Source organism: Phyllobates terribilis, unplaced genomic scaffold, assembly GCF_046119375.1.
Source record: "Phyllobates terribilis strain yellow unplaced genomic scaffold, ASM4611937v1 Scaffold_2__4_contigs__length_985480577, whole genome shotgun sequence".
NCBI classification, from domain to species: domain Eukaryota; kingdom Metazoa; phylum Chordata; class Amphibia; order Anura; family Dendrobatidae; genus Phyllobates; species Phyllobates terribilis.
Window position 1 is genome coordinate 50069117 of NW_027362762.1, and position 22674 is coordinate 50091790.

At 47.9% G+C, this 22674-nt stretch overlaps 1 protein-coding gene across 3 annotated transcripts in view; it reads right to left on the reverse strand.

The window, feature by feature from the left end:
- The window catches only part of GDPD4 (glycerophosphodiester phosphodiesterase domain containing 4), a 105881-nt gene extending 83832 nt beyond the window's left edge, over positions 1-22049 (reverse strand). Inside the window, exons 1-2 of one of the 3 annotated variants that reach the window (XM_073661658.1) lie at positions 21905-22049; positions 21747-21811 (exon numbers count right to left, since the gene is read on the reverse strand). The gene's annotated coding sequence lies outside the window, so the exon portion shown is untranslated. Of the gene's footprint in view, positions 1-8957; positions 9195-9314; positions 9483-21746; positions 21812-21904 lie in introns of those variants that run through there. The other 2 variants (XM_073661653.1, XM_073661665.1) reach the window with 2 other exon arrangements.
- Positions 22050-22674: the final 625 nt, after the last annotated feature.

The following is a 22674-nucleotide window of genomic DNA, read 5'->3' on the forward strand; positions in this document are numbered from 1 at the left end:
AGCACGATTATTAAGGTGAACAATAGCAGCCAATAGTGGACAACAGGAATTCTGACAGATGTAGAGTTTGAAGTCACCCCCGGGTCCAGGGATTTCAACACCTCTGTCTGCCCTGACTGCTACATCTGTACCCCCCCATCGCCCAAGGACCTTTGGTTCCATTTGCTATTTCTTCTGCCATTGGCAGGTTTGGAAGAGGAAAGGGCAAATTTTAAGTCTGTCTCAAGTCACCACTGACACATCAGGAGCTACTATACTTTGAGAACATGGCTTTTTGGTGTCCAGTTTGAAGATACAATGTCAGGAACAATTATTGGGTTAATTATGATTACATGACGGATTCACCAATTCCTAACTTAAAGGGACGTCGTAAGAGACAGCTCAGAAGGGAGATCTGCTTCCTGGACACAATAAGACCTCTGGGACTTTCTCTGGAAATCTCACCGTGCCAGGAGACTCATTGGAAAGTACGGTACTCATTATGGTCATAATTAGAAAGCAAATAATTCACCAAATACATAAACAGATGAATAGTTCTTGCATTATTCACTATAAAGAAAAGGAGATCCCAGGGTATGATATCTGAGACCCTAAATGCCAACGAGCCAACATAAAGCAGAACCAAAAACGATGAACGGACCAAAAGAAAAGAAAGAAAATAGATGAACATGTTGATTTTTTGGCTAATATATTGGACAAAAGATTAATGTATTATTCACCAATGCTCTTAATGTTCTGTCATGATCAATTGACTTCACTTTTAGACGGTCTACCAGATTCCCGGATTGACTGACTACCTATGGTCCCCCAAAAAAGGTCCTATCCAGTTCTCTAAGGGCTCTCAATGTCATCCTAGACCATTACGACCCAAATTATCTCCTACTGATCTACCTACTGTTTAGTCTTTACGAATGTCAGGTGTTAATGGGTCCTGGACCTCCATCGATTCCAAAAGGTCCTTATCATTAATGGAGAACTTATCCTCCACTGGACTTATGAGATATACTTCCATTATTGGGATTGTAACTGTCTATTCTTCGGGATCAGTGAAGGTTCCAGATGCCATACTCATTCTCGTTATCACAAACTCCTCATTTGTAGTTTTGGGAACATGGCTTTTTTAGTTTTCTAGTTTGAAGATGCGATGTCAGGAAGAGGCCCAATTGGCAATTTTGGAACAGAGATGTGCGGAATGGCTCCTCTAGAGTATTAGACCAGGAGACTTTATGGGGTTTTCAACAGTGGAGAACCCCATCTAAAGGTCCCTTAAAATGGTCCCTTAAAATGGTCATCAGAGGTATCACTGGTTTAGTTTTGATAAGATATAGAATTCTTTATTCATCAAAGATGTTGGAATTGGGTCGTAGATGTAATGTTGGAGGTCTATTTAGTTTGGTACTGGATCTGAGGACACCTCGGATCTGAGGACACATCTAAGGATCGCCTTTACATGAGGCCAATGATGTGTATCTTTATTCTCGTCTATAGCTTCTAGAATGTGTCCTGATTGATCTTGATCCAACTTCATCCAGGTTCTAGTACATTTATCAGAACATAAATTGGTTCTTTCTTCTTACGGATTTTCAGTGTGGACAAAGGAGTAAGCTGCTTGCAGATAATTTTGGCAGCCACTTATCTCCTCCGAAATCAGAAGGATAGGGCATGTTAATAACATACATGTCTGATCCTTCTTTTCCTCGACATCACCTCTTGGCCTTTCCCGCCGATTTGGACAATTGTGCAGAAAAGGATCTAATCAGAGGTTTGTGGTTCTGAATAAGCGTCCGAATCTCCTCCTTCCTTTTTGGGCTTCTATCTTCTAATGATAGCGTCTTACTGAAACCATTCCCCATTGTCTTTCAGATTGGGGAAAGAGGAATAACCACATCAGGAGATTAAAAAAAATACCTTCTTATTTTCTTTTTAGTATGACTACTGCCACTGAGACCCTGATACAAACTACAGGAAGTGGGGGCGGGTCTTTATCTCTCTACAGGAAGTGGGGGCGGGTCTTTATCTCTCTGCAGGAAGTGGAGGCGAGTCTTTATCTCTCTACAGGAAGTGGGGGTGGGTCTTTGTCTCTCTACAGGAAGTGGGGGCGGGTCTTTATCTCTCTACAGGAAGTGGAGGCGAGTCTTTATCTCTCTACAGGAAATGGGGGCGGGTCTTTATCTCTCTACAGGAAGTGGGGGCGGGTCTTTATCTCTCTACAGGAAATGGGGGCGGGTCTTTATCTCTCTACAGGAAGTGGCGACGGGTCTTTGTCTCTCTACAGGGAGTGGAGGCAAGTCTTTATCTTCTGTCTACAGGAAGTGGAGGCAGGTCTTTATCTCTCTACAGGAAGTGGAGGCAGGTCTTTGTCTCTCTACAGGAAGTGGGGACGGGTCTTTATCTCTCTACAGGAAGTGGAGGCAGGTCTTTATCTCTCTACAGGAAGTGGAGGCAGGTCTTTGACTCTCTACAGGAAGTGGGGACGGGTCTTTATCTCTCAACAGGAAGTGGGGACGGGTCTTTATCTCTCTACAGGAAGTGGAGGCGGGTCTTTATCTCTCTACAGGAAGTGGCAACGGGTCTTTGTCTCTCTACAGGGAGTGGAGGCGAGTCTTTATCTCCTGTCTACAGGAAGAGGAGGCGAGTCTTTATCTTCTGTCTACAGGAAGAGGAGGCGAGTCTTTATCGCTCTACAGGAAGTGGAGGCGGGTCTTTATCGCTCTACAGGAAATGGAGGCAGGTCTTTATCTCTCTTCAGGAAGTGGGGACGGGTCTTTGTCTCTATAGGAAGTGGAGGCGATTCTTTATCTGTCTACAGGAAGTGGAGGCGGGTCTTTATCGCTCTACAGGAAGTGGAGGCAGGTCTTTATCTTTCTACAGGAAGTGGGGATGGGTCTTTATCTTTCTACAGGAAGTGGGGACGGGTCTTTGTCTCTCTATAGGAAGTGGGGACGGGTCTTTATCTCTCTACAGGAAGTGGAGGCGAGTCTTTATCTGTCTACAGGAAGTGGAGGCGAGTCTTTATCTGTCTACAGGAAGTGGAGGCGGGTCTTTATCTTTCTACAGGAAGTGGAGGCGGGTCTTTATCTTTCTACAGGAAGTGGAGGCGGGTCTTTATCTCTCTATAGGAAGTGGAGGCGAGTCTTTATCGCACTACAGGAAGTGGAGGCGATTCTTTATCTGTCTACAGGAAGTGGAGGCGAGTCTTTATCTCTCTACAAGAAGCGGAGGCGAGTCTTTATCTGTCTACAGGAAGTGGGTGCTGAACTTTGTTTCCATACAGTAAGTGGGGGCGGGTCTTTATCTTTCTAATGTAAGTGGCGGCGTGTCTTTATCTCTCTACAGGAAGTGGATGCAGGGCTTAGTCTCAGTACAGGAAGTGGGGTCAGGTCTTTATCTCTATAAAGGAAGTAGGGACGCGACTTTGTCTCTTGATAGGAAGTGGAGACGGGACTTTATCTATCGATAGGAAGTGGGGATGTGTCTTTATATCTCTACAGGAAGTTGGGGTGTGTCTTTATCTTTCTACAGGTAGTAGTAGCAGGACTTTGTCTCAGAACAGGAAGAGGTAGCAGGATTTTATTTTAGCAAAGAAAGTAGTGGCGGGACTTTGTCTCAGAACACGAAATGGTGATGCGACTTTGTCTCAGAACAGGAAGTGGGGGCAGGTCTTTATCTCTATAAAGGAAGTGGGGACGCGACTTTGTCTCTTGATAGGAAGTGGAGACGGGACTTTATCGATAGGAAGTGGGGATGGGTCTTTATATCTCTTAAGGAAGTTGGGGCGTGTCTTTATCTTTCTACAGGAAGTAGTAGCAGGACTTTGTCTCAAAACAGGAAGTGGTAGCGGGACTTTGTCTCAGAACAGGAAATGGTGGTGCGATTTTGTCTCAGAACAGGAAGTGGGGGCAGGTATTTATTGCTCTACCGGAAGTGGGGGTGGGCTTTTCTCTCACTACAGAAAGTGGGGGCTGATTTTTGTCTTTCTACAGGAAGTAGGGGGAGGCCATTGTCTCTTTACAGAAAGTGAGGGTAGGCCGTTCCAGCTTGAAAAGTATAATACTGCCACTATACACTGTCCCGGCATGTATGCACAGGATCCTGACTCCATTAAGAATGGCCAGTGTCCCCTTGTACAAGCTGCTCGCTCCCTTGTTGCCACAGTGGGTCTGTTGTGAGTGTGTGTATGTAGTGGGTGTGGATAAATGTGAGCATGTGTATGAATGTAGATAGTGATCGTGCCTGTATACAAGTGCATGTATGTAGCAAGTGCCTGAATGTATACGGGTGCAAATGGGAGTTTGTTTGCCTGTATGTGGTGAGTGTGTACCGTATGTGCAGGCATGTAAGTACTTTATGTGCATGTTTGGCAGTATTATTGCTACCATTAAATATATGGATATACAGTATATATGGATACATTTTGGTGAAAGCAAGCAGATGTTTTATGGAACTGATATTTGAGCATTGTATAGCAGTATTTAGCCCTTAATGTGAAGCACGGTGTCTCAGTGGTTAGCACTACAGCCTTGCAGCGCTGGGGCCCTGGGTTCAAATCCCACCAAGGACAACATCAGCAAGGAGTTTGGATGTTCTCCCCATGATTGCGTGGGTTTCCTCCAGGTTCTCCGATTTCCTCCCACACTCCAAAGACATACTGATAGGGAATGTAGATTGTGAGCCCCAATGGGGACAGTGATGGTGATGTCTGTGAAGCGCTATGGAATATAATGGCGCTATATACGTGAGTAAGCTAAATAAAAATGGCAATATCATTCTAGCACTATGTGTACTTGTTTTGTTGAAATGATATTTTTTGAGTATCGTATAGCGGTATTTAGCTATTTATATGGCGGTGTTATTTGTTGATGTTGTTTGTGTGATATCTTTGAGCCTTGCATAGTGCTATTTAGCATCTTATGGCAGTATTATTTGACCACTGTATCTCCCTGTGTTAATGCCATTGTACGTGTGGTATTTTTTTAGCACTACATTGCGGTATTTAGCATTTTATAGCAGGATTATTTTAGCATTATATGACATTGTTTTGAAGACATATGAACATTATTATTTTAGTATGACTATATGACCCATGTTTGGCGGTATAATTTTAGCATTGTAAGGTTATATTATGAATATATGCTTTATGCGGCTTATATGAACTGTGACGTACCAGCTGTATGTCTGTTAGGAACGCGCTGACACTACTGACCCACGCCAGGCCTCACCAGGCTAAGATAAAACGTGGTGACAAATATTTACAAGACACAAACTAAAACTTGGATAAAGTGGTGACGATAGCGGACGATTGCTATTTTTTTCCATTGAAAATAGGTCAGAAAATTGGTGAAATTACAGTGGCACATCGACTCTGTGCCCATGACGTATCTGTGCCTAGGGCGGCAACCGCCTCAATGGTGCAGAATGCAAAAACGTCCTCCACGTTCTGTGTCTCAGGGCTAACTGAAGTGTCATGAATCATTGGGCCTACATCAGCTTCCACTTGCTCTTATAGTGAATGTGTCAGCTGGAAATAAGCTATTGTTTATACCAGGTTTTTATGTTAGATATATTTTTTTTATAACACTATTTACATATAAAAAGAATCAGAAGTTTTGCATTTTTCACACTCACCACTATGCTTAATACTAAACTGACATTTCCTGGTCTGTGCAAATGACTTGTCAGCAGTCTCATTATCATCACAGACAGGATTACAATAATAGGTAACACCTTCATGTACAGATGATAACAAAGGATCCACCGTTCACAATAGGTGATATCACAGCTCACCTCCCCCCCGTCTTGTACAATGACTGATAACACCGCTATATACAGTAGATAACACAGGATCCACCATTCACAATAGGTGATATCACAGCTCACCTCCTCCTCCTCCTGTACAATGACTGATAACACCTCTATATACAGTAGGTAACACAGGATCCACCATTCACAATAGGTGATATCACAGCTCACCTCCTCCTCCTCCTGTACAATGACTGATAACACTTCTATATACAGTAGATAACACAGGATCCACAATGCACAATAGGTGATGTCACAGCTCACCTCCTCCTCCTGTACAGTGATCTTTTCCCAGATTAGAGCATGTATACAAGCAAATAGCGTCCGTCTATTGGTGATAATCTCTATGTGAAGAACAGGAAGTAGGAATAATTAGGCCTAGTGGCCAGTGTGAAAGTTGCAAGATTTCGTTTTGTATAGATCGTGATAGGAAAAAGTAAAAAAAAAAATATATTTTTAAAAAATATATTCAACATAAAAAAAAACTGATTTAAACAATGGATTATATTCTGATGGCCTAGAGGTGAGTAATGTACGATCACTCCCCAATGACTACTAGAACAAGTTCCCCCCATCTGTGGCAGGGACTAAGGACTATGGGGACATCTGTGACAGGGACTATGGGGACATCTGTGACAGGGACTAAGGACTATGGTGAAATCTGTGGCAGGGACTAAGGGCTATGGGGACATCTGTGACAGGGACTATGGGGACATCTGTGACAGGGACTAAGGACTATGGGGACATCTGTGGAAGGAACAAAGCGGACATCTGTGGCAGGGACTAAGGACTATGGGGAAATCTGTGGCAGGGACTAAGGACTATGGGGACATCTGTGACAGGGACTATGGGGACATCTGTGACAGGGACTAAGGACTATGGGGACATCTGTGACAGGGACTATGGGGACATCTGTGGAAGGAACAAAGCGGACATCTGTGGCAGGGACTAAGGACTATGGGGAAATCTGTGGCAGGGACTAAGGACTATGGGGACATCTGTGACAGGGACTATGGGGACATCTGTGGAAGAAACAAAGCGGACATCTGTAGCAGGGACTAAGGACTATGGGGAAATCTGTGGCAGGGACTAAGGACTATGGGGACATCTGTGACAGGGACTATGGGGACATCTGTGGAAGGAACAAAGCGGACATCTGTGGCAGGGACTAAGGACTAGGGGGACATCTATCGCAGGGACTATGAGGACATCTGTAGCAGGGACTATAGGAACATCTGTGGAAGGCACTATGGGGACATCTGTGGCAGGGACTGAGGGGGACATCTGTGGCATGGACTATAGGAACATCTGTGGAAGGAACTATGGGGACATCTGTGGCAGGGACTAAGGGGGATATCTGTGGCAGGGACTATAGGAACATCTGTGGAAGGAACTATTGGGACATCAGTGGCAGGGACTAAGGGGGATATCTGTGGCAGGGATTATGGGCCCATCTGTGGCAGGGACTATGGTGACATCTGTGTCAGGGACTATGGGAACATCTGTGTCAGGGACTAAGGGGACATCTGTGGCAGGGACTAAGGGGGACATCTGCGGCAGGGACTATGGGGACATCTGTGGCAGGGGCTATGGGGACATCTGTGGCAGGGGCTATGGGGACATCTGTGGCAGGGACTATGGGGACATCTGTGGCAGGGACTATGGGGACTTCTGCGGCAGGGACTATGGGGACTTCTGCGGCAGGGACTATGGGGACATCTGTGGCAGGGACTATGGGGGACATCTGTGGCAGGGGCTATGGGGGACATCTGTGGCAGGGGCTAAGGGGACATTTGTGGCAGGGACTGTGAGGACATCTGTGGCAGGGACTATGGGGACATCTGTGGCAGGGACTATGGGGAATCTGTGGCAGGGACTATGGGGACATCTGTGGCAGGGACTATGGGGACATCTGCGGCAAGCACTATGAGGACATCTGCAGCAAGCACTATGGGGACATCTGTGGCAGGGACTAAGGGGGACATCTGTGGCAGGGACTAAGGGGGACATCTGTGGCAGGAACTATGGGAAATCTGAGGCAGGGACTATGGGGACATCTGCGGCAAGCACTATGGGGACATCTGGGGCAGGGGCTAAGGGGGACATCTGTGGCAGGAACTATGGGGACATCTGTGGCAGGGGCTAAGGGGGACATCTGCGGCAAGCACTATGGGGACATCTGGGGCAGGGGCTAAGGGGGACATCTGTGGCAGGAGCTAAGGGGGACATCTGTGGCAGGGACTATGGGGACATTTGTGGCAGGGACTGTAAGGACATCTGTGGCAGGGACTATGGGGACATCTGTGGCAGGGACTATGGGGACATCTGTGGCAAGCACTATGGGGACATCTGTGGCAGGAACTATGGGGACATCTGTGGCAGGGGCTAAGGGGGACATCTGCGGCAAGCACTATGGGGACATCTGGGGCAGGGGCTAAGGGGGACATCTGTGGCAGGAGCTAAGGGGGACATCTGTGGCAGGGACTATGGGGACATTTGTGGCAGGGACTGTAAGGACATCTGTGGCAGGGACTATGGGGACATCTGCGGCAGGGACTATGGGGACATCTGCGGCAAGCACTATGGGGACATCTGTGGCAGGAACTATGGGGACATCTGTGGCAGGAACTATGGGGACATCTGTGGCAGGAACTATGGGGACATCTGTGGCAGGAACTATGGGGACATCTGTGGCAGGCACTATGGGGGACATTTATGGCAGGAACTAAGGGGGACATCTATGGAGGATATTTATTAGGTGCAAATGCCCCATGCTGAGTGACAGTTCCCCATTGTGGGAGAAATGTCCCCCAACCATAATCTGATAACGTGATGTTCCACTGATGAGAAGAGGGTATCCAGCAAGTGTGCAATCACCCTGCAGCGCCCCCCGCAGGGGAAATAAAGTATTACAAGGTTGCCATAAAAATCATTGAGCTGTCCGAATAATGCTGCTCTCCATTCACCCTGTTTGCTCCCCGCAGAGCATAGCGCGGGGGAAGGGGGTATGTTTATTACATGCTGCACATCCATATAGGCTGCTCTGGGGATGGGGCATGTATATTACTCTCTATACACCAGACGCATAAAAACAACCCCGATTAATACCTATAAACCCCACGTTCAGTGACGACCCCTTGAAAAATCCTTAAAAATACCTTAGAATAATGAAGGAACTTGGAATCCAGTCTTATCTACCCAAGGATATGATGCCACATTTCCATCCTGTGCTTACAGGACACTACCAGGCGGGGGCGTCGTGCTTCCCAAACTGGAGCTTTTACCCCATTGATTGCTTTTTTTTTTTTGGAAAGTGCAATCTATAGGAAGATGGGCCAATAAGGGGTTAACGGTGAAAGGTGCGACAACAAAAGCAGCTCCAAGGCAGCGCAGAACAAAGAGGGTGTCTGCATTCATTGTGCACATGAGCCCCCAGCCCCCCAATAATGAGACCACCCCCTGCACCACCTGGACATGTCTGCTGCTGGGGGGACAATGGCATGCATGCTCCTGACCTGCGCCCGGTGCTGGCGATCCTCTGTCTGCTGCCTGGACTGTAATACTGGAGTGTAATATACAACAACAGTGCTGCTCGTCCGGCCCATGGAGGGCGGTGCCAGTGCCAGCTGCTTACAGGAGAAAGCCTCTGCTCCTGGGCAGCTGCCCCCAGCCTGGCAGGGGATAGAGAATCCACAGGCTCCAAGTCTCCGCACCAACCTATTTATAACACCACAGCGGCTCAAAAAAGGGGGGTATTTTTATCATGTCTGATATTAGGAAAGATGGACGCCCAACGTCACTGCTGCTGCGGAACATCTTTTGCGAGAGTACGCCCCATTGATATAGGAATCATTCGTCCAGCTATGACAAATACCCTATAACCATTTCCGTCATTTAACCCCTCCGGTAGGAACAGAACAATTTTTTTACATTTTTCCTTTTTGCATTCCGGGGTCGGAATGTTCATGTTTTTTTCACCTTTGCCCAGATGAGACGACAGTTTTCGGTTTATAATAGAGATGAGATAATCGATTCTAAACAAATCAATTTTGCTACGAACTTCTTCCCCCATAATTTGCATTCTGACAAATTTGATTTTTTTTCAGATTCGATTTGAATGTAGCAAAATAAACGGGCGGACGGACGGGTGAGCAGACGGGCGGACAGACTGACGGACGGACGGACAGGCGAGCAGACGGGCGGACGGACGGGCGAGCAGACGGGCGGACAGACTGACGGACGGACAGACTGACGGACGGACGGACAGGCGAGCAGACGGGCGGACGGACGGACGGGCGAGCAGACGGGCGGACAGACTGACGGACGGACGGGCGAGCAGACGGGCGGACAGACTGACGGACGGACGGACGGGCGAGCAGACGGGCGGACAGACTGACGGACGGACGGGCGGACAGACTGACGGACGGGCGAGCAGACGGGCGGACGGACACACGGACGGACGGGCAAGCAGACGAGCGGACAGACAAACGGACGGGCAGGCGGATGGACAGACGGACGGACTGGCAGACAGACGGGCGGACGAACAGACGGACGGGCAGACAGACAGACTGACGGACGGGCAGGCGGACGGACGGACGAGCAGATGGGCGGCCGGACAGACGGACGGACGGGCAGACAGACAGACGAACAGATGGGCAGGCGGATGAACAGACGGACGGGCGGACTGACGGGCGGACAGATTGACCTCGTGCTGGAATCTTCTGAGCTGGGAATGGGTTAGAATAAAAACTAGAAACGTTCTACTACCGCTGCGGCTCTCCGGACCTCCGCCGCGCTGGTTTCTTGTTCATCCTCCATTCCGGCACGAGACTTCAATCAGAAGCTACGACGTTTCAAACTCTTTTTAATGCATTTTTTAGGGCGCTACAAAAAACAAAACTCTCTTTTTTTAAGATTAAATATATTTATTTATTTTATTTTTTTTATTCTTTATTATTGATATGGAAAAGGATGGGTGATTTAAACTTTTATAGTTTTCATACTTTTTAAACTTTTTTTTTTTTTATAAATTTTTGCTTTTTTTTTTTAGTTCCCCCCTTGGGGACTTGAATGTTTGAAAGTTGGCTTGTACTATATGCTGCAATACAACAATATTGCAGTATATGGTAAAATTGTTGATGTCAAGGATGATAGGGGTCTTCGTGCAGCGGGGGATGGGCTATGGGTGCCAGAATTAATGCACCACGCAGTTTTGTCCATGCCACTGTCAGAAACCAGCAACTGATATAAGACTTACTGGTTCTTTCTATGTCTGGGCTAAAGTAAATAGGGCTGAGATGCAATACTGCTTACAACCTGTTGGATGGGTGTGGCGCTGTTTGGGGAAGAAATCATCTATGAGTTTTTAATTCTGTACTGTCCCTTTAAGTACACGGCTTACATAATTCCTTCAATATGTCAGTATGGGAAATATACACTGTTATTACTGATACATGAGCCCCGATGTGACGATCCTTCCAAAATCCTTCATATCAGATCATTATTAGGATGGACACATTGTCATCTGCTGCAAGCAGAAGAAAAGCAATTGTAGAGATAGTGCAGGCTGGTATCTTATACACCCTGCACAACGAGGAAGCAAAATGCCCTGAGGACACGACTCAGTATACGTATGAAATGACCTTTATACATAGGAGGAATACCAGAAGACGCTCCCATTCTACAGAGTACAGAGCCCATACCTCTGCTTTTCTGTGAAATTAAAGGGGCTTTCAATTTTGGACTATATCTTTTGGAAAGGTTCCCCAATCATAAGCTGATCCTATGCTAAGATCAATGGAAATCTGGAGAAAAGAAAACCTGGGAGGAAATGAATATTCTCATTTAAAGGGGACCCATCACTTGCCATAAATATGTTATATTCTTACCTGGTTTAAATGCCGCTGTTCTCCTGAATCCGGCGCTGTTTTTCTTTTGTTCCTGCACCTCTCCATTCCCGAGATATGGCCCTTTCTTCCCTGTATGTAATTTTAGTATTTTTTTTACAGCAGGAGGTAGTCACAGAGAAGTGGTTTTGTGGGTCACGCCTACTTGCCTAAAAAGACTAAAATGACTTACAGGGAAGAAAGGATCATATCTCAGGAACGGAGAGGCGCAGGAACAAAAGAAGAACAGTGCTGGATTCAGGAGAACAGCGGCATTTACACCAGGTATATAAGAATTACATATTTAGGTCCTTAAATTAATGGATCCTCCAGGGTAAAAGACACTTTTAGTAACCGCTCTTCATTAGATGAGGGCTCAGGCCAGGAAACCCCCTTATAATTACTAAGAAGTCCCTAATAAAGTACTCGATATTATAATATGGATGTAGAGACTGCACTTAAAGGGCATTTCCACCTAGAATAAAAGTAGTGACCAAAATACAAAATAAAACGCTTATTCATTCTATAAAGTATTTAGAAACTTTCTCTGTTGTTAGAACTCCAGTCTTTTTCTAAGTTTTAGACCAGGGTCCTATAAGGGATGCAATGATTCTTGCTTGTTGTTATCAAGCTCATGAGGGTGACTACCTCTTTATGGAAACTGCAAACTTGCTGCAGCGCCACCACAGGTGAGTTAAAGCATTGCACATTTTTTCATTAAAATTAACAAACTGAGGTATTGAGTCCTCCAGAGTGGAAGACCCTCTTTGTAGTCACTCTTTGCCTTAAGATGAGGTTACTGCACAGGGGACCCCCCTCTAATAACTCACAGGTTTTTTTTTATGAGGCTACCACTTGGGGGCTTAAACTCCGGGCATTGTCAGTTGGGCAGTCGTCAGAAATCCATATCTTGACTCAGATCCTCAAGCTGTTGCTCTATCCCTGCCATCATGCTTTACACTGCAGCTTTGCTTGTTTAGATTGGCTGCTGCCGAATTAACATAAGTTCAGCAAGAAATCAGCACCCAAAGAAATGATTTATATTATAGAGGACTGAATTAATTAAAAAATACACATATAAAGACCAACAGATAAAAAATAATTATGGAGGACCTGCTGCAAATAGTCAGAGGGGAGGAGCCACTATGAGGGGGAGGAGTCTGGACTTAACACTAGTACTTTATACACAGTAATACGACATCTCCTTACTTAATCGTCCGCAGGGTCTCGGTGGAGGCCAAGATTTATTGCATCCTAATAGAAATTCCATATAAAGGTCGCAGGACTATGACAATGGCTTCTCCCCGCGATTTGTAACGTTGGCTGAAACGTCCTGCTGATATAATCTCCCAAAATCCAGTTCCCTGATCTTCTAGAATATTATGTAAAAAAAAAAAAAATTATGTTTAACCCCTTCTCACCACGGCCAATTTTTGCTTCTGCGTTTTCATACCTCTCCTTCTTCCAAAAGCCAAAACTCTTTTTATTTTTCCATCCATATAGATGAAATAAACGCGATTCCGACAGAAAAAAATTGCCTTCCAATATGATTCTCCAGGTTGGTGTGACCAAACTCGTCCATTTTTTTTTTTAAATTATTTTAATGATGAAAAAAACATTTGAAATTTGTAAACAAAAAAAAATCATATTTTTTTTCTGTGTTGCCATTTTCCGTGACCCGTAACGTTTTCATCTTTTTGGCCAATGAAGCTGTTTGAGGTCTTGTTTTTTCGTGGGGCAAGAGGACGTTTTAATTGATATTATTTAAGGATAGATATGATGTTTTCTTCACTTCTTATTTCATACGAAAAAAAGAAATCTTGTCATTTTTTTTATTCTTTTCTATTAGGGTTAATTAATATTTTCTAATAGAGCAGACTTTTATGGACGCAGTGATACCAAATATTGGTACTTTTTAATTTTTTTTTAATACTATTATTTTTAATTGGGGGAAAATAAAGGTGATTCAATTTGTGATGATTTTTTTTTTAGTTTTTAATATTTTTGAAACTTATTTATTTTTTTCCTGTATTTGTTATTACCTCCCAGGGGACGTGAATCTGCGATCATCTGATCATCATACGTCCCATATCGCAGTTCATCAAATAAGTGTTATTCTTCATACAATAACATTTCTCATCAATTTGACAGATTTGTATCTATTCAATGTAATCAATGAAGCTGAATGAAAGCAAGCGGAGATCTTATCGCGGGTGCCGAATTCATACGGAAAAAATTTCTTAACTTTCCAATACAAACTGAAAAAAAAAAAGTACCATATGCCGCCTGTGTGCCGCCTCAGAATCACACATACCGGCGCCTGGGATTCAGCGGTACAGCGGGTGCGGGAGGCAAATGTCATCATTGTCCCCTGCTTGTGCTGCGATCAGCGTGAACAAGGGACAATGTTGAAAGTAGTATTCTGCTCCCGCTGTCTCCAAGTGTATAGAATAAAATAAAAAAATCCTTATACTCACCTGTCCGAAGATGACATAATCCAGTGTCCCACGCCGTAATCCATCTGACCGACATTTCTTCATCAGCGTGTGTGGTGGCTTGAGGGGACTGCACACACTGAGGAGCAGATGAGAATGACTTGCTGCAGCAACAGGACACCGCTCAATGAGCCCAGAGCAGGTCAGGGGCCCGTTCGCTGCAGCAAGTCATTCTCCTCTACTCCTGAGTGTGTGCAGTCGCCTCAAGCCACCGATCACACTGATGAAGAAATGTCGGTCAGATGGATTACGGCGTGGGACACTGGATTATTTCTTCTTCGGACAGGTGAGTATAAGGATTTTTTTTATTTTATTCTTATTTTTACACTTGGAGACATCAGGAGCAGAATGCTACTCTCAACATTGTCACTTGCTCTCACTGATCGCAGCGCAAGCAGGGGACAATGATGAGAGATGCATTCAGCACCCAGCGCAGGGAACAGCACGAACTCTACACTGATTCCCAGGTGTTGGTACGTGTCACACTGATGACTCACGGATGTCATCAACGTGCACATGTGGAACGTTTTGCGGCCCGTGCTGCTGTTAAAAAACGGACATGTCAGCTTGTTTTGCCCTTGGACACACGGTCTGTGGAAACACACTGACATGTGCACAGACCCATTCATTTGAATGTGTCTATATGTGTCAGTGTCTCCAGTATGTGTGAAAACTGTCACCACACCTATCAGAGACACTGATATGTGAAAGAGGTCTAAGATGGTACTGACCAATATGCACTGCACTGTTTATCAGAGGAGAGAAAGAGATCTGCTGGGAGAGCTGTGTGACATGTAATAAACTACAGGAGGTAACTCAGGATCAGTACAGGATCAGTAATGTATGTATATAGTGACTGCACCAGCAGAATAGTGAGTGCAGCTCTGGAGTATAATACAGGATGTAACTCAGGATCAGTAATGTAATGTATGTACACAGTGACTGCACCAGCAGAATAGTGAGTGCAGCTCTGGAGTATAATCCAGGATGTAACTCAGGATCAGTAATGTAATGTATGTACACAGTGACTGCACCAGCAGAATAGTGAGTGCAGCTCTGGAGTATAATACAGGATGTAACTCAAGATCAGTAATGTAATGTATGTACACAGTGACTGCAGCAGCAGAATAATGAGTGCAGCTCTGGAGTATAATACAGGAGGTAACTCAGGATCAGTAATGTAATGTATGTACACAGTGACTGCACCAGCAGAATAGTGAGTGCAGCTCTGGGGTATAATACAGGATGTAACTCAGGATCAGTACAGGGTCAGTAATGTAATGTATGTATATAGTGACTGCACCAGCAGAATAGTGAGTGCAGCTCTGGGGTATAATACAGGATGTAACTCCGAATCAGTACAGGATCAGTAATGTAATGTATGTGCACAGTGACTGCACCAGCAGAATAGTGAGTGCAGCTCTGGAGTATAATACAGGATGTAACTCAGGATCAGTAATGTAATGTATGTACACAGTGACTGCAGCAGCAGAATAATGAGTGCAGCTCTGGAGTATAATACAGGAGGTAACTCAGGATCAGTAATGTAATGTATGTACACAGTGACTGCACCAGCAGAATAGTGAGTGCAGCTCTGGGGTATAATACAGGATGTAACTCAGGATCAGTACAGGGTCAGTAATGTAATGTATGTATATAGTGACTGCACCAGCAGAATAGTGAGTGCAGCTCTGGGGTATAATACAGGATGTAACTCCGAATCAGTACAGGATCAGTAATGTAATATATGTACACAGTGACTGCACCATCAGAATAGTGAGTGCAGCTCTGGGGTATAATACAGGATGTAACTCAGGATCAGTACAGGATAAGTAATGTAATGTATGTACACAGTGACTGCACCAGCAGAATAGTGAGTGCAGCTCTGGAGTATAATACAGGATGTAACTCAGGATCAGTACAGGATCAGTAATGTAATGTATGTACACAGTGACTGCACCAGCAGAATAGTGAACGCAGCTCTGGAGTATAATACAGGATGTAACTCAGGATCAGTAATGTAATGTATGTACACAGTGACTGCACCAGCAGAATAGAGAGTGCAGCTCTGGAGTATAATACAGGATGTAACTCAGGATCAGTACAGGATCAGTAATGTAATGTATGTGTAGCACCCTGAGGATTCGGCTGCTACAGGGGTATTGCACCTCAAGCCAGAGGTGTGATATTCCACTCCCGGGTAAGGATGGAGTGTGAAACTGAGCTCAGTTAGCTGCATACACTACATACATCCCATTTCCGAGGGACAGACCGATGGTACTCCCACTAGGTATATGTGCAGGTACGACAGTGTCTGTCCCTGGCTGGAGTGGGAGGGGGGTGGAACATCCCAGTAGTGTAGGGGCAGATAGGGGGAGCAGTCTGGGTAAGGCTAGGAGCTCATTGGGTGCTGGTCACCTGAGCTCACACATAGAGGGAGTATATAAGGTGGGAACCATCTTAGATCAGGGTCAGTCAGTCTTCTGTAGAGAGTGAGTTAGTCCTGAGAGAGGTCCAGGAGCGCCTGCAGAGAGAGGAGAAGAGAAGGACCCAGAGGGGGAGAAGAAGGAACCCCAAGAACCCAGAATTAGACCAGAAGGGTGAAGGGTTGGCACGCAAGGGAACCGGATCCCAAATTAGTGGAGGAGAGAAACAACCCTCAGCTAAGAACCGGAGGCTGCGACATTACATGTGGAGCAGCCCCTCACCAAGTCCACTAAGAAGGCACACCAGGTATAGGGTCAGGGAACCCCGAAGAGGTGCACCCACCAAGAGGCCCGAGGGAGCCGGACACAAGTGGATCCCTGGTGAGGAAGGCCAGTAGAGAGGACAGTCAGAAAGGGAGCTCAGGACCACGCTCCAGAATTGCTTGGGGTTGGCCGAGTCCAGGACCTGGTGGACGCAGCACGGCTCGGGCGGTCACTCAAGGCCAGAGTGACCAACAGAACAGCAGTAAGTAAAAACCCTGAACTGCACAGCCCGACTCTGAGTCTTCTTACCATCCACACTGCACCACCACTACCACCATCCTCTACACCTGACCCCCTGAGGCTATACCCCTCCCGTTGGGGGTTATACTATCACAGAAGCTGCACACACACCACCAGCCTCAGCGGACCCTGCTGCAGCAGCGGCCGTATTGACCGCAAATCAACGGGTGGCGTAGTCGACACTAAGAACACTAACAACATCTGTAAAGACTGCCACACACTGAGTTTGACACCCTGGGCACGGACCGGGTCACCGCCACTCGGAGACTACAACCCCCATCTGATCCGGCTCCGGGTATCCCCCAAACAACACTGGCCCAGGGGGCGCGTCAACTTTGGCGTAGTCGGCAGGATAACGTGCCCGCAACAACCGGGTACTGCGTGCCTGAAGAAAAGTTCACCGTTACCTCAAAAAGAAGTCTCCCGCCGGTTCCGGAGGGTCCCCGCCAACGGACCCCATCACAGGTCGTTTCCCGCCGGTTGTCCGCCATTTGCAGCTTTTTCCCGCCATCCATGGAGTTTCCCGCCACTGGGAGACGATTCCCGCCATTTCCAAAGATTTCCCGCCTTGGAAGAGCGGACGCCATTATGGGCGTGCCAGAGGGTGGCAAAAGGCCACCTCCCATCGTGGGCCAGGTCGAAGAATGGCGCCAAAAGCGGAAACCGCGCCCACCAACAGAGACTGTGATGCTGGAAGTGTCCATCAGCGTGAGAGAACTGCCCCTGGAACTGACAATCACTAAGTTGCCCCGGGACCACCCTCAATGTGGGCGGAGACAGAACAAAGGAGCGAAGATGGGTGCAGCCTGGAGAAGTCTGGAGAGAGCGCACCCGGAGACAAGAAGTCTGGAGAGAAGTCTGGAGAGAGCGTACCCGGAGATGGAGGGAGAGACAGGCAGCACCGACCCAGTGGTCAGGAGCCTGCTGCAAGCAACAACCCCACTAGGCTTAGTGGAGATCCTAGCACAGCTCCCCCGAGACCGGGAGTGTGCACAGACCGCGCTGGAGGGCCTCGCACGGAGGATGGCCCAGGTGCAGCAAGACACGCTGACGGAGTGGAGCCGTGAGATGGCCCAGCAGACCGGAACCCATCAGCGGAGCACGCCGCCCGAGACGAGGAGACAGACCGCCTCTGAGGATGGCGCAGGAGGAATGAAGGCAGGAGACGGCGCCGAGAAGGGAGCTGAACGGACGGAGGCAGGTAAAGGGGACGTTTCTACCCCGAGCCGAGAAACCGTGTACCTGTCCCAGCTCCCCGTCGCAGAGCCCGAAATTCCCCCTGCCGTGCCCGTCGCTGCATCGTCACCGTGCCAGACTAGGCCTCAAGCAGAAGCCGCGGCCGTGACCCCTGTGACGTCACGCGCCTCAACCCTGAGCGCGGCGAAGCAGGAAATACCATCGGCCTGGTCGCAAGGTCTAGTACCTCCGGGCGCCGCAATTCCAACAGCGCCCCCTACCTCCGCGGAGCCACCGGCCTGGTCGCAGGGCCGAGTGCCCCCGGGCGCCGCCGTCCTTACGGTGCCCTTTACCTTTAGGGTGCCCCAAGCCTGGTCGCAAGGCCTGGTCGACCCGGGCGCCGCTACCATCAACGCGCCCTCAACATCTCGAGTGCCGCACCTGGGCGAAGATCTATTTGCCCAGCACACGTGCCCGGATGGGCAGCCCTTTGTATGGCCCCAGGAGTACTACCAACTGGAACTCCAAAGAGCAAGGCCCCTGTGCGAGCCCCTGATTCCGGCTCCGAAGCCTGTCAGGAGAACCCCGCTCCCGCTAGAAGAAGCACAATTCGAGTGGGACCCCACCGGAGGAGACCTCATGGGGTTCACTCAAGAAACGCGGGCAGCCGCAGCAGAGCGAGTGGAGTGCTGCCGCCAGCAGTTGGCAGCCTTCGAGCAAGAGCGGAAAGAGAGGCGGATCCGTGAGCAGCGGCTGCAGGAACAGAGCGCAGGACAGAAGAGCCGGACCAGGAGGAACCCCCGTGCAGCTCATGGTCCCCGTACCACCGGGACTGTGATTAAATTCAACCTGCAGCATGGGTGGGGCTTCATAAGAGACCATCATACCCCCGGCGACGTCTTTCTAACCCGCAGAGACGTAGAAAGCCATCTGCCGGAGGGACACAGAGGTCGTGACCTGTACGTAGGGGATGAGGTCACGTTCACCCGGCACAAGTGTGCCAAAGGACCCTACGCCCTCCATGTACATCGCCTGACGGAGGAGGAGCTGCGGTGTGAGGAGGAGCAAGAGGACCCGGACGGGTCTGAAGACAAAGAAGGAGCAGGAGGACGCCGTCATTAAAGTACGGTAAAGAGACTGTAAAATAGTTACCCGTCAGGGTATAAGAACTGTTACTGCTGCTAGTTAAAATATAGTCCCCGTTGGGACCAGCAAATTGAACTGAAACCCGTGTGTCCCTATTCCCACTGACCGAGGACTGAGAGCGGTCATTCCTTTACTAATACCTGGCCGAGGACTGAGAGCGGCCATATTTCCCATTGTATATAGTTGCGCTTTTTAAGGCGCCCCCTACTGGTTTTATAGGAAAGCCGTGTTTTTCTACCAGAGACTGTGGCACTTTACCCGGTCACAAGTCGCACCGTGGCCGGAGGAACAAGAAAAAGTTTATGCTGCTGATATATATATATAATGTTTTATATGTTTATGTTGTTATGAAAATTTGTATGTTTGTGGATGTTTTAGTCTCTTACAGCCCGAGGACGTGCTGTGATTTACCAGGGGGGAATGTAGCACCCTGAGGATTCGGCTGCTACAGGGGTATTGCACCTCAAGCCAGAGGTGTGATATTCCACTCCCGGGTAAGGATGGAGTGTGGAACTGAGCTCAGTTAGCTGCATACACTACATACATCCCATTTCCGAGGGACAGACCGATGGTACTCCCACTAGGTATATGTGCAGGTACGACAGTGTCTGTCCCTGGCTGGAGTGGGAGGGGGGTGGAACATCCCAGTAGTGTAGGGGCAGATAGGGGGAGCAGTCTGGGTAAGGCTAGGAGCTCATTGGGTGCTGGTCACCTGAGCTCACACATAGAGGGAGTATATAAGGTGGGAACCATCTTAGATCAGGGTCAGTCAGTCTTCTGTAGAGAGTGAGTTAGTCCTGAGAGAGGTCCAGGAGCGCCTGCAGAGAGAGGAGAAGAGAAGGACCCAGAGGGGGAGAAGAAGGAACCCCAAGAACCCAGAATTAGACCAGAAGGGTGAAGGGTTGGCACGCAAGGGAACCGGATCCCAAATTAGTGGAGGAGAGAAACAACCCTCAGCTAAGAACCGGAGGCTGCGACATTACATGTGGAGCAGCCCCTCACCAAGTCCACTATGAAGGCACACCAGGTATAGGGTCAGGGAACCCCGAAGAGGTGCACCCACCAAGAGGCCCGAGGGAGCCGGACACAAGTGGATCCCTGGTGAGGAAGGCCAGTAGAGAGGACAGTCAGAAAGGGAGCTCAGGACCACGCTCCAGAATTGCTTGGGGGTTGGCCGAGTCCAGGACCTGGTGGACGCAGCACGGCTCGGGCGGTCACTCAAGGCCAGAGTGACCAACAGAACAGCAGTAAGTAAAAACCCTGAACTGCACAGCCCGACTCTGAGTCTTCTTACCATCCACACTGCACCACCACTACCACCATCCTCTACACCTGACCCCCTGAGGCTATACCCCTCCCGTTGGGGGTTATACTATCACAGAAGCTGCACACACACCACCAGCCTCAGCGGACCCTGCTGCAGCGGCGGCCGTATTGACCGCAAATCAACGGGTGGCGTAGTCGACACTAAGAACACTAACAACATCTGTAAAGACTGCCACACACGGAGTTTGACACCCTGGGCACGGACCGGGTCACCGCCACTCGGAGACTACAACCCCCATCTGATCCGGCTCCGGGTATCCCCCAAACAACACTGGCCCAGGGTGCGCGTCATATGTACACAGTGACTGCACCAGCAGAATAGTGAGTGCAGCTCTGGAGTATAATACTGGATGTAACTCAGGATCAGTAATGTAATGTATGTACACAGTGACTGCACCAGCAGAATAGTGAGTGCAGCTCTGGAGTATAATACTGGATGTAACTCAGGATCAGTAATGTAATGTATGTACACAGTGACTGCACCAGCAGAATAGTGAGTGCAGCTCTGGAGTATAATACTGGATGTAACTCAGGATCAGTAATGTAATGTATGTACACAGTGACTGCACCAGCAGAATAGAGAGTGCAGCTCTGGAGTATAATACAGGATGTAACTCAGGATCAGTAATGTAATGTATCTTATCTATCTATCTTTGCACATATCCCTATAGATATTTCGGTCTGCCATCTGCATTCGGTCCCATTACCCCAGGGGAGATGCTGCTTTTCCTCCCGTCGTACCTCGTACAGAGGATGATTCCCAGAACATAAACATACAGGAGACCAGCGACATTCGGGGTCTTTCTCTGTTATCAGTGTGTAGGGGCTGCGGCTCTTCTGGATTGAGTACCTCTGCCTGCGGAGTCCATTATTCCTGGTAATACAATTATATAGTCTCCGCATACTTACAGAGAGGAATTAGGACTTACACATGTGAAGCAGCGATCGCCAGAGGCCTGAAGACGTCTTGAGCTCGGGGATTGTGACTTCTACACTATGTGACATAAAAGAAGTAAAAACAGCATAAAAGGCAAAGCGAGCAGAGCTGCTGGATGGGACCTCAGAGTCCGGGCAGAGTGATATTTACCAGGCGGATGGTCCGGTGCGAGCTGCGCAGCCGTCAGGAGGGACCACGTGATGTCATCAATACAAGCGATAGATCCGCTATCGGGCGGCCATCAGAACCTTGTTCCCAGGTCTCGTCGCTGTAGTGTGACCTCTGATCCCGGGAGAGTCACCATCATCATCATTAGTGTTAATCGTTAACATCAGGTCCTGTCATTCTGTATTATCAGATCCTGATGAGCCCTGGTATCAGGCGGCCGCTGTAAATCAGTAACACTTTACAGCACTTCCCCCCCCCCCCTGGAAATTAATTGAGTCACGTCGTCTGCAGAATTGTCACCTGACGACCAGGAATAGGAAGAAGTGGTGTCTGTTGGGTCTGATCAACACTTTAATCAGTGCAGTACCCGTCCCAGACTGCAGGGGCAGCATTTTAGCACATGGTGGGTTTATAACACCTCCGCAGAAGGCAGTGCTCTGTGCAATACAAGCTAATGAAATTATCATGTCACCACTAGGGGGAGCTCCCTGCATACAGATTTATTATTGCGCTCAGTGGAAGACGAAGTGTGCTCCCTCTAGTGGTGAATGAAGGCAGGAAGGATTTTATCATATGATTGATGGACGATTGTGCAGAAGTTCTGGAGCTTTGTATCAGGAAGCCCCAAACCGTATAAAGATTCTGGATCCATATGCAATAAATAAAGTTAGACTATTAGCAGAGCTGAAGGGGGAAAGAGAAGAACTCGGCCCTCTTGTCACGGGCATCACTTCTGCGCTTGGAAAACACAA